The sequence below is a fragment of the Curcuma longa genome, chromosome 11, assembly GCF_044706935.1.
Source record: "Curcuma longa cultivar G26 ecotype Majalengka, Jawa Barat chromosome 11, ITB_CL_G26_1.1, whole genome shotgun sequence".
NCBI classification, from domain to species: Eukaryota; Viridiplantae; Streptophyta; class Magnoliopsida; order Zingiberales; family Zingiberaceae; genus Curcuma; species Curcuma longa.
The window spans coordinates 26,031,355-26,045,464 of NC_133871.1; the positions used below are offsets into that span (position 1 = coordinate 26,031,355).

Genomic DNA, 14,110 nt, shown 5'->3' on the forward strand with positions numbered 1-14,110 from the left:
AAGTTATAAAAATACTTTCACTTCTTAAAAAAAGATAATATATGTAAAGGACCAATGAGAAATTATAAATTTATGTCAATATTGCATGTAAAATTTGATATAAAATGTCTTAAAATAGATAATGCATGCTCTTTGAATAAGTCTTTGTCATTGGAGGAGAAGAAGAAGATTAAGATTATCTATCTTTATCCTCTTGAATCTTGTCCTTGAAAAAATTTACGGTGAGAGTCGACGCCGACATCGACGTCGTGGATGCGAACGGTTGGACAATGGACGATAACGACGTGGTTGTGTGAGGAGCGATGGTGCAAAGATGAAATATCTAAATAGATGAGTTAATTTAAGAATTAATATTTTAAAATAAAGATAACATTGGAATAAAATATTTTTGAGTTTCCCTTCCTTTTCCTTACACTCTAAATCGGAGTATAAAAAATTTTAATGATTCATGAACATACAAGGATAAAGATTCATGAAAGGTAAAGTTTATCCTTCTCTTCTCTTCCTTTTCTTAACTCACTCTATCTCAAATAAGGATTAAAAATTTTCTTTTCTTGTTTATTCTCCTCTTTCCTTCCCTCACTTCCTTCCTTCAGTAAAAAGTAGAATCCACCACCCAGTAGTCTCACACGGTTGACCCCACGACTATTTGTGAGGAAGTAAATCGAGAAATTACAATTGACCACGACGATGAAAAATATTACTTTAGCTTTATCAAGATTCTATCCTTATTCACTTTAATAATTCTATTTTATAATAACCAATTCAATTATGTTCTAAGGCAAAAAAAAAAAAAAAATATCCGTACTCCTTCCCAAACAAAGCGTAAGGCATAATAAAGTCATAAACGAGGCTAGTTTGGGCAAATGGGCCGTGGGCTTAATACGACATTTGAACCTCGCCCATAAACCCTACCTCTCTCGATCTCTCTCTCTTTCCCCTTCGCTGTCGCGATCCCCGCCAGCCTTGCTCGATGCGCGTCCCCTCGCTGGTGCTCAAGGAGGCGAAGTGCTGGTTCACCGACTACCTCAACTCCACCCGCGCCATCCCCTTCTCCCACGCCGACTCCATCGTCTCTCACTCTCCCTTGTCCCTCTCCGCCTTCGTCGCCCAGATCCCCTCCCCTTCGAGCACCGCTCGAGCGGACTTGAAGCGCATCTTCCGCCGCTTCCTCACGTACCACCCCGTCAACGAGTACGACTTTTTTTTCGAGAGCATCGGCCTCCCTCCATCTTCCTCCTCCATCGCCGCCTCTACCTATCCCAGTTACTTCCTTTCCGACGACGCTTTGCTCCTTGCGGCAGTCTCGGCGCTCGTACACTACGGTTTCCCTTGGACGAAGCTCGGCCTTCTCTACCGTGAGGAGCCACGCATCTTTTCATCAGATTCCGACCGACTTATTTCCAGGCTCCGTGCCCTCGAGTCCCGTGGCTTTAGCCGCTCATGCATCATCGGCATTTGCCTTGCTTTCCCCTCCGCGCTGAGTGGAGAATGAGATGCTGGTCCTGGTGGGGAAATCGATGAACAAGGTATTCCTCAACTTCGATCTATTAGACTCCGTCCCGGAAAACAATGTGGACATCTTCCTCCAGGTGTGTAGGAATATTCGTGTGTTCTATGATTTGGATTGTGAACGATGGGCGAGCTGATGTGCAAGGACCTTCGGAAGATATTTCTTGAGCTGGATGATGCCTTAATAGCCCAAAAATTGAAGTTTTTCATCAAATTAGGAATGAATGCAAATGAAGCTGGACATTTCATTCTTAAACATGCTGATATTTTCAATATCAATTTGGAAAACACTAGCATTTTGATGCCGGAGTATCTCAAGTCTATTGGTTTGGATAAGGATAATGTCGCTATGCTGTCCCGGAGGTTTCCTTATGTGATGGGCAAGAATAAATTAGGTAATTTGCTGGCGAACATGAGAGCCATGAATCTGCACGAGTGGTTCCTAGGCAAGATCTCGAATGGTGGGAATCTCCATTATCTCTCGTCTGAATGTGTGCTTGTTGGCTCTCATGACACAGCATCAGACAGTGGGCTTCGTCAAGGTTTGGAAAGGCTAAAATCTGCGAGGATGGAGCAGTTAGTGGACAAGAAAGTGAAATTCATGCTGAATAGCGGATTTGGGGAGAATAAGCTGACTCTCAGATCCATATCAGTAATCAAAGGCCCAAACGACCAATTGCAGGAGCGATTCGATTGCCTTCTCGAGCTGGGTATTGAGTACTCCACGCTTTGTAGGATGGTAAATGCAAAACCCCTTATATTGAATCAGTGCATGGATACTGGATACCTTCCATGAGAAGGTGAATTTCCTTTGCAATGACTGGGGCTACTCTTTGCAATGACTGGGGCTACTCGTTGGAGTACCTAGAAAATTTCCCTGCTTTTCTTTGTTATGGTCTGGAGAACAGAAATAAGCCAAGATTTAAAATGCAAGATTGGCTTAAAAAACTTGGCTTGCTGAAGAAGCATCTTGCACCATCCACCATCCTTTCATATTCTGAGAGGGAATTCATGACTTTCCTCTATAGTGTCCATCCGGCTGCTCCTAAACAGTGGCTGGAGTGCTACTTATCCAGAGGTGACAAAGTTGGAAATCAATGAACCTTATTTATGCCTTACCGCGTGCATAAAAATCACGCTTAAAGAATTGAGAAATACTTTTTTTCAGTGTTGATCACTGAGGCTCTTCTGTGTACATGTAAACTTTATTGGAACTTATGATTTCTTTCATGCCATAATTCAGTCAACCATTACCTTTGGAATCTGCAGAATTAGCATTTATGGGTGTATTGTTGTTTTTCTTATTCATATTGTCCTAGTTCTGACTCAACCCCTAAGATATTCCAAATGAATTAAGAGACCTGACCACAGTCCTTGGAATCTTGTGATAAATGACACTTATCAAGTATAAAACTAGGCACTACTTGGATTTTTGTTAAATTCTTTTAGCAAACAATTTAAAGCTTTTAGGAAAATAATTTAAAGCTTGCAGAATACTAGTATCTCCAGTTTTATGTTTAAGAGCTGACACAGGTTATTGATTATTTACAGGGTTAGTAAATCGTTATTAGTTCAAACAGGTCAGTTAACTTGGATCTGCTTTCATATTTTACTCAGCCTTAGTCTTGTGGAGCAACTGAACATGGTCTAATTTTTTTCAACTGTTTATGTCTTATGTTGGCTACTCCATGTGTATCGTATTAGCAGTAACTGATCATCATCTGTTGTGTGACAGACTATTTGCTGGATTTTCATACATGTAAACCGCCTCCTTGCGATGCAGCTCCGACCTTTGTCTTTTGGAAGGCAAGCTTCCTGGGAAATAAATTTATTTTATCTAAGCAGCTTGATGTTGCAAAGGTACAGCCTAGTTGATTGTAGCTTTTGGCCAGTCTTACTATATTGATCCTTGTTCTTTATTTATTTTCACTGGGTGAAATTTGATCTTCTACAAAGAAAAGAGTTGCTAACATATCCATGTTCCTCTTGCTTCTGATTGGTGAAATGAAGATTCTGTATCCACCTTGCTGCTGTTTCTGTTCATCTCTTCCGCTGAAAAAAATATAAGGTTTGTTTACAACTATCATAAACCTTTATCTTTTGGTTACGTTAATTTTCTGTTGTTGTTAATTTTAGCTTGCATGATATGATTGGTCTCTTTCTGGATCCAAGTTTCCTTGTTCTTAGTTTCAACATCCTTGCTCTAGTTACTCCCATAGAAGTCAGACTATCATGGTTTGAGCATCAACTTCCCAATCAAGGTGGGCTGTCACTTGATGTGAAGCCTTGTAAAAATCTAATTAACCTCAAAATCCTTTATAAAGAAACTCTTAGGAGGTGCTTATGCTTCTATCGAAGCATATATGTAAAAGAATGTCTACATGTCTTCAAGGGCAGAGCAAAAGCAATGTTACAGGGTTGGCATGAATTCCAGCAAACATGAGCAAGGATATGAGGGGCATTAGAGTTACAGTAGATGAAATTCCATATCAAACAATTAAACCATCCTCACTAGAACATTGATATGTTGAGGAAAATACAATGGCAAAAAATAGCAGTAAAGACTTGCGACAATGAAAAAAACATTGCATTCCATACAGTCAACGGTTCACAAAAACAGAGAGAAAAATAAGCTAATAAGCAAGAGGTAGGCCTGTAGGATTAAAAGATAGCAGTAGTAATGGTTTAAAAACAAAAACAGCAACGAAGAAGAAAGTAAGAGCTTGTGTATTACAATGCTGTTACATTAATAACATCAATTTTGCCAAATACCTCATGCTGTTATCCGATGCAGGATGAATGGTTGCTAAGCATGTTTGCTGAAAGTTTGCAGGTTTGAAGAGGACAAGATTTTTATGATCACATGGAATTTGAAGATTACAAGAAACTGTGGAGGTAGGCCTGTAGGGTTAAAACAAAGGTAAATCTGCTACATCAACGGTCCTTCTAGAGTTGGCTCCACGGATATAGAGGGAGGTTAATTCAGGTACACAGGCATTAAATGCATGGTGAGTCGAAAATGTAGGTCATCATCTCTTGGGATCGACTCCTGATCAGGCCTGTAGGATTAAAAGATAGCAGTAGTGATGGTTTAAAAACAAAAACAGCAACAAAAAAGATTGTGGCCTACAAAGGATGCAAATTGCAAAAGCTTCAGATGAACTTGACTAAGAAGGTAGGACTGAATCTTGAAGATGATGAGAATGAAGGTAATTGTACTACAAAACTCTTCAACTTCCTCGAGGGAAATAATTGTTTATTGTTGCTTGATGGCATTTGGAATTCCTATGATCATGTCATGTTGAGGATGGAGCAAGTACTTGCCGAGCATGGCATGGAGCAGAACAAGGTGGTAGACACAGAGAGCAAGTATGCACTAGAATGAGGTCCAACGTGAAGAAAAAGTGGAAGGTTGGACATCTGATCAAGCATTGGAACTCTTTCTGAAGTATGCAGGTGAAGATGTAATCAACTCAGAGACAGAAAATAATCGACTAACAAAAGAAATTGTTAAAGGGTGTGTCCCTTGCTTTCATCACCGTCTATAGAACCTTGTCCATAAAGAGGTCATTAGAAGTTTGGAGTGATGTCCTCACACACGCTGAGGCAATCACAGATGTCAGAAGTCATGGTTATGGAAGAACTAGATATTATGTTTGCAGCCTTTAGCGTGGAAGATGATAAACTAATACAGTGTTGGATAAGACTTGGCTTGATGAGTTTGACTCGATTAATAGTGTTCCACCGAGAACATTCCGATATCGAGACTTACATTTACATGCTTGTTAGAGCTTGTTGATAAGAGCACACTACACAGAACAAGATGCATGATGTGATTCAAGCATGCAAATGCAAGAATCTCCGCATGGAAGTGTCCTCGGTCGAATGCTTTGTTGATCTAGTCAAACTCATCAATTAGGCCAAGTCCTATCCAATACTATATTAGTTTGCTTTGTCAATTTTGAAATCTTCAGGCCACAAAGTGTAGCACAATAGGTCGGCTCTCATGTTAGCCATCTTCGAGGCTATCATAGCTAAGTTTAAAGGCAACAAACATAGGGTTTAATTTTTTTATACCCCGTGATTTTTGTCATTTGTGATTGCCTTAGTTGGATAAGGATATCATTCTAAATTTCCAATGACCTCTTTGTGAATATGGCTCTGGCGACGGTGATGAAAGCAAAGGGCACATATTCTTTAGCAATTTTTTTTTTGCTAGTCGATTAATTCTTAATTCTGAGTAGATTACATCTTCTCTTGCATACTTCTGAAAGAATTCTCATAATCAAATGCTAAGGAGATTATGCTCTATACAAGTTAGGTTTGTCGTGACATTAATTTCGTTTATTGTGTGTGAACTGTAATAATATCAAAATAAAATATAGATAAAAGTTAAATAAATTGACTACATGTATAACTATTACTATGTTTATATCTTAGCAATTAATTTGGAGATTAAAAACTCTAAAAGTGAGTAAAAAATATAAAGTGAATATAAGAAAGAAATGTATAGTGTAAAATGGTACATCTCAACCAATTTTAAGAAGAACAAGGATGAGTGTAATAATAAGATCAATTATAATATCAAAATAAAATATAGATAAAAGTTAAATAAATTGACTACATGTATAACTATTACTATGTGTATATCTTAGCAATTAATTTGGAGATTAAAAACTCTAAAAGTGAGTAAAAAATATAAAGTGAATATAAGAAAGACATGTATAGTGTAAAATGGTATATCTCAACCAATTTTAAGAAGAACAAGGATGAGTGTAATAATAAGATCAATTAAGGACAAACAATGTAAAAATCACATATTGACCAACAAGAGAAGAAATAAGAATTCTATTTTCAAATATTTTAATATCAAGCACAAGGTAATTAAAATGAAAAGAATTCTTTTTTCAAATACTTTAGTATTAAACACAAGGTAATTAAGGTGAAGCAGGTAGGAAAATCCATCTCGAAGTAGAAATCAATATTTGTAATCGACTCCCATATCTCAGGTTACACTAGCAACTATCTATGTAATAGGTGAATGAGACTCTTTATTAATTATAAGTTTGTATCAGGACACTTACCTCCCTCCTACTCACCTTAAAACAGATAATTTATGCTCTCAAGGTATGATTGAGTTAGTTAGTATGAAACAGATTTACTAAAGTGAGAAAGAGTCGAATCTTGACGAAGCCGAGCCAATGTCTTTCTTTGTAGTGGTTAGTTGTAGCTTCTCGATTTATCTCCTCACAGATAATCATGGATTGATCGTGTGAAATCATTGGACTGACGGATTTCACCTTTTCGATAATTTACTCAATTATCCAGTTTTAGGAGATGCACAATCAAATCTCAAGCCACTTAATTATCACGTGCATAAAATTGCATCATGTTCTCAATCAGCATCACCATTAGAAGTTCTATAACTCGAACATTTTCCTTTTCGAACTGTAGCACATCAGAATTTATCCATTTATTCAAACAATGTCAACCATCGTTTATTCAAACAATGTATAAGATTTTTTTTAAAAAAAATATTATATTTATTTAAAATAATTAACAAACAAGAATTAAATTTTTATAATTTATTTTGAAACAAGTTATTTTTATAAATAGATCAATTCATATTCATATTAAATCAGCTATATACATTGACTGAACCGGGTTTGGCTGATTAGACCATAGCAGAGCAAACCCGGTTGAACTGCTTCGCTGATGGAGAAATTTTCCACTCTTCAATCGAAGAAGAGGACTCGAGAGATCTCGACTTCGTCCACGTCCTGAGCTCCCACGCTCCGATTGGATTCTCCTGCTGCGTGAGTTCAATTTTCTTCCTTTCATATTCCATTTTCTATATGGTTTCTCTTTCAGGATCATTCTTCTCCTCCTAGTTTCTTCTTACTGTTTTTATTTTTTGAGGGATTTTAGTCGTCTGGCAAGATTGAATCATTCGAGCCGAAATCGAGTTGCTGTTTTTGAAATTTGCTTTTGGGATTCATGAGAATCTTGTTAGACTGAAGGATCTGGTGGTCCATTAACTTTTTATGCTTTTTTTTGCTTGGTTTAGATGGAACTCGTTGACTGTAATTTGTTTTGCTCGTGTTAGCTTTTATGTTTGCATAACGCTCTTTGATTATACTTGAACAGTGTCGATTAAGTTTCCAGGGCAGTTGAATATGAGAGATTTTAATTGATTTATTGTTTTACACGCTTACATGGCCTTTGGATTTTTGTCACTGAGCAATTCAATTTTTATCCCTCCTTTGAAATCTAAATATTGAAAGGAGGCAGTGTCAAGATCATCTCAAAATAATTTTTTCCCAAAATATTGATGCAAAGTAAATAATTCACAGTGATTTTAATTTCTAGAATGTGTTTTTGTTGAAGCCTTGATGGGAACTTTTTTGAAATGAGGATCTTGTTTGAGCATTTTGGAAGAAAAACGTTGGTGTTTGGTGGTCTGGTAACTGTTGCTGAATGCATTATAAGTACCAATTATGATGCAAGTACACCTTTGAAATTCTAATGCTATTGACTGCATCTGATCTTGATGTAACCAGTCTGTGGGCATTAATTTCGTTATCCACCTGCATCCAAGCAAGTCACTGTTCATTCCATATTTTTTCGTCAAACTGTTCATTCCATACTGAAACGATAGCAAAATCTATTAGACTCTACTGCAAACAATGACAAGAGACACACAAGATTATCCAGAAAAGAGATGACCAGAAAAAGGGTTATCTATTTGATCTCTTTAATTTAGTTATGTGAACATTTTTCTCATCCCTTATTGTTCTTGTGTACAACAAAGTATTCAACTGGGTGGTTGCTTCACAAGGTAGGAGCACCCACAATTTTGCAGGGTCTGGTTTGTTGTTTCTCTTATTATTTCTTTGAGAATGCTCTTATACAATTTAGTTGCTACATTTTTTTGTATGAATTTGACTTTTTCAATGAATGTCATACATCTACGAATAATTGAGATGTTTATGATTTGCAGAGCTTGCCTTAAAATCCAAATAGATAATGGCAAGCAAAAGAATTCCAAAAGAGCTCTTGGACTTGCAGAAGGATCCTCCTACATCATGCAGTGCCGGGCCGGTTGGAGAAGACTTGTTCCATTGGCAGGCAACAATCATGGGTCCTGTTGATAGCACTTATTCAGGAGGGGTGTTTTTCGTTAAGATTCATTTCCCACCAGACTATCCATTTAAGCCTCCTAAAGTCAACTTCCAAACGAAGGTACTTTGCATGATGCTTGCACCCTCCTGTTTGTAGCACCTCTGTAGTTGGTGAAATTGTTACAATGAACAATGGCTAATACCATTGTTTTTATTTCTAACACAAGTTAAAAGAAAAAATGTAATATATGGAAGTTGCTTAGCATGTTTCATTCAATTTAAGCAAATAACTCTGTCACACAGAATAGTAGACAATTCGATGTGTTGCTACAATTCTGATGTGAAAATATCAGACAACACAATTAGATTTTTTGGATATTTGTTCATTATAATTTTCATGTGTTTTCAAGTTCAAGTTTTGCTGCATCATAAATGTGCTTGAGGATCTAGAATAATCCACTTCTAGCTTATTAGTTAACTTTGGTGGAAAATGATAATGAAATTATACTATTATCAAGATTATGATAAGGGTATTGTAGATACATAATACTGACCTGACATGATTAACTTGATTTAAGGTTAAACAAATGGTATTTATGAAAGATTTGTAATGGCAAAAATAGTATTTCATAATATTATAACAATAAATATGTATTTGCCTTTTGCAGTGGGATTCAATTATGATCATCATGAGGTTACTCTATCATGCAGGTTTACCACCCTAACATCAAACTCAAACGGAAGCATCTGCCTTGACATCCTCAAGGAGCAGTGGAGCCCTGCATTGACAATCTCCAAGGTTCTCCTCTCAATTTGCTCTCTTCTGACCGACCCAAACCCAGACGACCCTCTCGTTCCCGAGATCGCCCACATCTACAAGACCCAGAGGTCACAGTACAAGGAGACTGCCCGGGCCTGGACCCAAAAGTATGCCATGGGTTGAAATTCATGACCACCCCAAGTTGTTGCAAGTGTTGTAGTGCTCATGTGAGAGCTTAGACTAACTCTTCTTTCAAGTCTGTGTTTGGTGTGTGTTGCACAAGTCTGTGACATCAAGTTGAGTCCTTAGCACATTGTATTGTGTTATGCAAATGACAATTTCAGTTTCTGGATTTACCTCCTCACATATGATCATGGAGCTGACTGACTGTATGAGATGGATGGAATGACGGATTCTACTTTTTACTAAAATATATTAGGCAAACGGCACCTTTTTATTTGAACCTTTAGATTGCTTTTGAATTCATTTGTCAATCTTTTTTATTTGCCATTCTCTCAAAAAAAAATTGCATTTATCTAAACTATTTCTATTTTTAAATTACACTTTGTGTGAGAATATTCTTTATTGCTCCATCAAATTCAAAATAAAATAAACTAAAGAACAATACATGTTATAGAAAAAATCTATGGTTTGACGTCAATGGAAGACATTAATATGCTTCCAAAAAAGAGCGTCATTAAATGGTTGATAATAACATCATTAAATTATTAACCATAAACACTTTCCCATTATTAATAAAAACGTCCCTTAATAATTAATTCCTTAATCATAATCAATTCGTTCGTTCTAACCGTTACTGGCTCTCACACCGGTTCGCATTAATCTCTGATTCGAACCGGGCGGCCGGACGCCGGGTTAATTAATCAGTGGCATTTATGTGATTCCGTGAACCATTAATGCGTCAAAAATAAAATAATTATAAAATAAAGAAATCGAGGAAAGTAGCGGCGCGTCCTTCCGATCGACCATGGAGCACTCCTCGATCGGGAAGGAAGGCGCCGGCAAGTACAGCCGCGGTGGGACCCTCCAGCGATCGAGGAGTCTCAGTCGATACTACGGCCGCTTCCACCAGCCGTCGCAGGATGCCGACGACTTCTCGACCCCACGCGGCAGGTTCGTCAACAAGGTCCGCGGGGCCGGCATCCCGGAGATCAGCGTCGATGACCTTGCCGAGGAGTTTTTTAGGGCGAGGGCTGAGTCGGATGAGGAAAGCGAGCCTTCCTATGCCAAGAATCGGCGTTGGAGCTCTGTCGCTAGCTATTTGAGAGAGACTGAGTAGTCCCGCCAGCGTGGGAGGTCCGCATCGAGGCCTCCTGATCGCCGGGAAGCGCCGCCGAAGGGCGTGTCCGAGAGCGTCTCCAGGCGGAGGCGATCCCTCTCTATTGCTCGGTATCGGTACAGCGACTCGGAGGCACTTGTCTTCACACTTGATGAAGTCAATGCTGACTAAATTTTCTCGATAATCGTGGCATCGGTTGGAGAAGTCATTATCGATTGCTACAATGAAGATTTCATAAGACACGTGACTGCACATCTTTGATCATGAAAAATCATCTTTGGTTCAAGTGGTTCAAGGGGCTGCCAGATGTAGGATTAACCTAAAAAAATGATATTTCTTCATTTATCAGTAGAATGATAGCAGACTGCTCATTGTTCCTGGCACGATCAGATTGATTCTGCTTAGTCTGTTTCAATATCGTGTTTCTTGGTGTTCAGCATCAGCATCTTTCTTTGTATTATATTCATCTCACAACCTTGTTCGAGTTTGTAACTACTGCAGAATGATGTTGAATCTCAAAGTTCTAGCATTAAAAGTGAAGCAAATACTTCTGGCAGCAGTATATTGCAGCAGCCGTCATCACATAGAGTAGCAAAGAAGGGTGTTATTGGCAGGTCCACGAGTCAAAAAGATTTTTACCGCTTGCGAGATAGCTACTCGGTAATTTCATACTTTATATGAACGCAAATCTGTATTTCTACCTTTCATTTAAGATTTTAAATTAATCCAATACATTAGAAAGAATGGAAAATGGTCATATGCTGATACTAGTAGAGAGAAGATATTTTCCATTACCAAACTACCCTTAATAGATGGGTTTTTTTGGGTTCTTTTGTTTGTCGCAGAGCCATTCTTCTTCATTAACTGATGAAGAAGCCCGAGATGTCCATTCAAGAATGTGCGGGGATGAAAAGACAATCCAAACAATTTATGTTCAGGAAAAGGTTTGTCACATTGATAAGATCATCATTTTAGCCTAATCTGCACCTCAGTTTCTTGTCATTCCAAGGACTATTCATCTCCAAGAAACTGTAAATTTTGTTGCTCTTGGTAATTTTGGAGCAGTAGTTTACCTTAATAACCTGATATAAGAATTCTGATCTGACATTGAATCTTAATATGGTATCTTTCTTTTGATTTTAATGGTTTATTCATTTTTTTTTTTATCCTTCCCATTCTTTATGCAGCTCATGGCCACAAAAGAACCCTTGGGCTATGCTAATGGGAAAAGCATTCAGCCAAAAAGCTCAGAAGCTCTGGAAACTATTGTTGAAATCAGAAGAAACTACACAACCAAGCTTGAAGAGGCATGTTTAGATTATATCTTGAGATACTATCAGTTTTGTGTATTTTCTGTCGTACTTGTTCCCGTTTTTCTTATCTCTATGAACTATGTAGTCTCTATAAATGGCAGCATAAGTCATCCAACCTGATTTTTGTTTTTTTAAAAGCTTTAAGATACAAAGCATGTTCTTAAACTTGAACTCCTGTGCTAATTACATGTCTTTAGTCAAGATAATTTCATTCTTAAGAACTCATATTTCGCTCTTGTTCTCTCTCATACATGCATTTTCTCACACACAACGGAAAGGGGCCCATGTCTTCATTCAGTATGGAAATACGATGGATTTACATTTCTGCTTTGCACTTTACCTAGAAATTTGTTGTAGTTTCTTGCAGTCCTAGAATCTAGTTTTAACTACTTCAGTGAAACATGTAGCCCATGGGATATAACCTTTTTACGATACTTTAGTATGCCTGATCATCTTTGTAACTTTCTTGTTGAAATGAATATACATGCTTTCAGTCAGAGAAGCGTAAGCAGGAATTGTTAGCTCAATTAGAGCGCGAAGAGGAACGTGGTCAGGAGCTCTGCAAAATTGTGAAAGATTTGCTGCCTTCAATAAGGCCTGTTGTTCCAGAAAGGCAATGGAGGTCGAGAAGAGTAAGAATCCTGTCATGTTAAATGACAAATGTACCTTACTAGTATTTACTAATTCATTAAATAAATTTCTTAGAGGAGGAGCAACGACAGAAAAAGAATGTCTAAGCGACTGACTGAAGAAGCAGAGAAGTACTTTGCAGATTTTCTTAATAATGTTGAAGATACAGATATATCTTCTTTTGAAGGATAAAGAAGTGACACAAGTTCAAGCATAAGAGATCCCGGATTAAGTTACTTCAAAATAGAAACTTATGACAGTTGCTTGAGAACTAGGCCTCTACCTGCTGATGCAGACGGCGTTATGCTTCCTTGGTTGCAATGGGAAACTAGCACTGGTCCATTTTCGCCAAGCAAAAATAAGCCTGGAGTTCCAATTTCCACAGGAAACAATTCATATGCTGCTGCTGCTGCAATGATGTCGATACAGGTTCTTGTGCGTCCTACCATTGCCTAACAATTTCTTGTATTAACTGTCTCACCACAGTTCATAAATCTTATGAATTAAGATCATCTTCTAGCTTCCTGAGAAGTTAACAATGGCCATCTCTTGATTAATCTCAGGAGGCAGGTGCTGAGATCAGTAATGACAGTAAGATATCAAGCAGTTTGGGTAGCGCTACTATCAACAGAAGACACAACAAGTTCAGACTTCTAAAACATTATTCTGATGGCAGAGCAAGCACATCTTCGTTCAGCATGGATGAGTACCTGAACTTGAATCAAGCCGAAGATCTTCTTTTCGAGAAGCTGAGGCAGAGGCAAAGAATAGAGTATGGCGGAATTATACTCTGCGGAGGACAAAGTTATTTCCTTCCTTAATCTTTCCTCAAATTTTGTTGTTCATCAGAGAACTTGTGCATAATTCAGTAGGCTAAAGTTAGCATTCCTTTTACTTTCTAATGCTGCTTATAAGTTAAAACAAATAGCTGACCCACTTCATATACAATCGCAACAAACTGGTGTAATTGGTGAGCATGAATTCCTTCTTCTTGATCAACTAGAGATGTAATTTATCGTATCTTTGTTGAAATTTTTTTTGAGAAGCCAGTTTCAGCATAATTCCATGGTTGAATGATTGGAGAAAATTAGGCATTATAGTTGACAGGCAAACCATTTTTTGGCTCTGAATTCAACAGTGCCCTTGAAATTTTGGTGTTCACTTTGAACTTTGCCTACCTTTTGCATTTTATATTTATTTTAACACATCATATAAAGTCATTTTTACCAGTCAATATAGTTGATTATTTGAATAAAATTTATTTTAATAATATACATTTTATTTAATTATTGATCCATTTCAGTTGAACATTAGGATACAATAAAATTAAAAAAATAAAATAATTAGAATAATTTATCATAAATTGTTGCATGTGCATGTACTCTGGTTATAATATTACAAACTACAATAATAATTTATAAATGATTTCATAAAATAGATTTATTTTCATCAAAGAAATATGCTGCTTGAATTA

General features: G+C 37.4%; 3 pseudogenes; all 3 read left to right on the top strand.

The window, feature by feature from the left end:
* The first annotated feature begins 957 nt into the window (after positions 1 to 957).
* LOC141841756 (transcription termination factor MTEF18, mitochondrial-like) lies at positions 958 to 2,760 on the top strand (annotated as a pseudogene).
* A 4,474-nt stretch (positions 2,761 to 7,234) lies between these two features.
* Positions 7,235 to 9,745, top strand: LOC141838168 (ubiquitin-conjugating enzyme E2 28-like; annotated as a pseudogene).
* A 636-nt stretch (positions 9,746 to 10,381) lies between these two features.
* On the top strand, positions 10,382 to 13,578 carry LOC141842300 (uncharacterized; annotated as a pseudogene).
* The last annotated feature ends 532 nt before the right edge of the window (positions 13,579 to 14,110 follow it).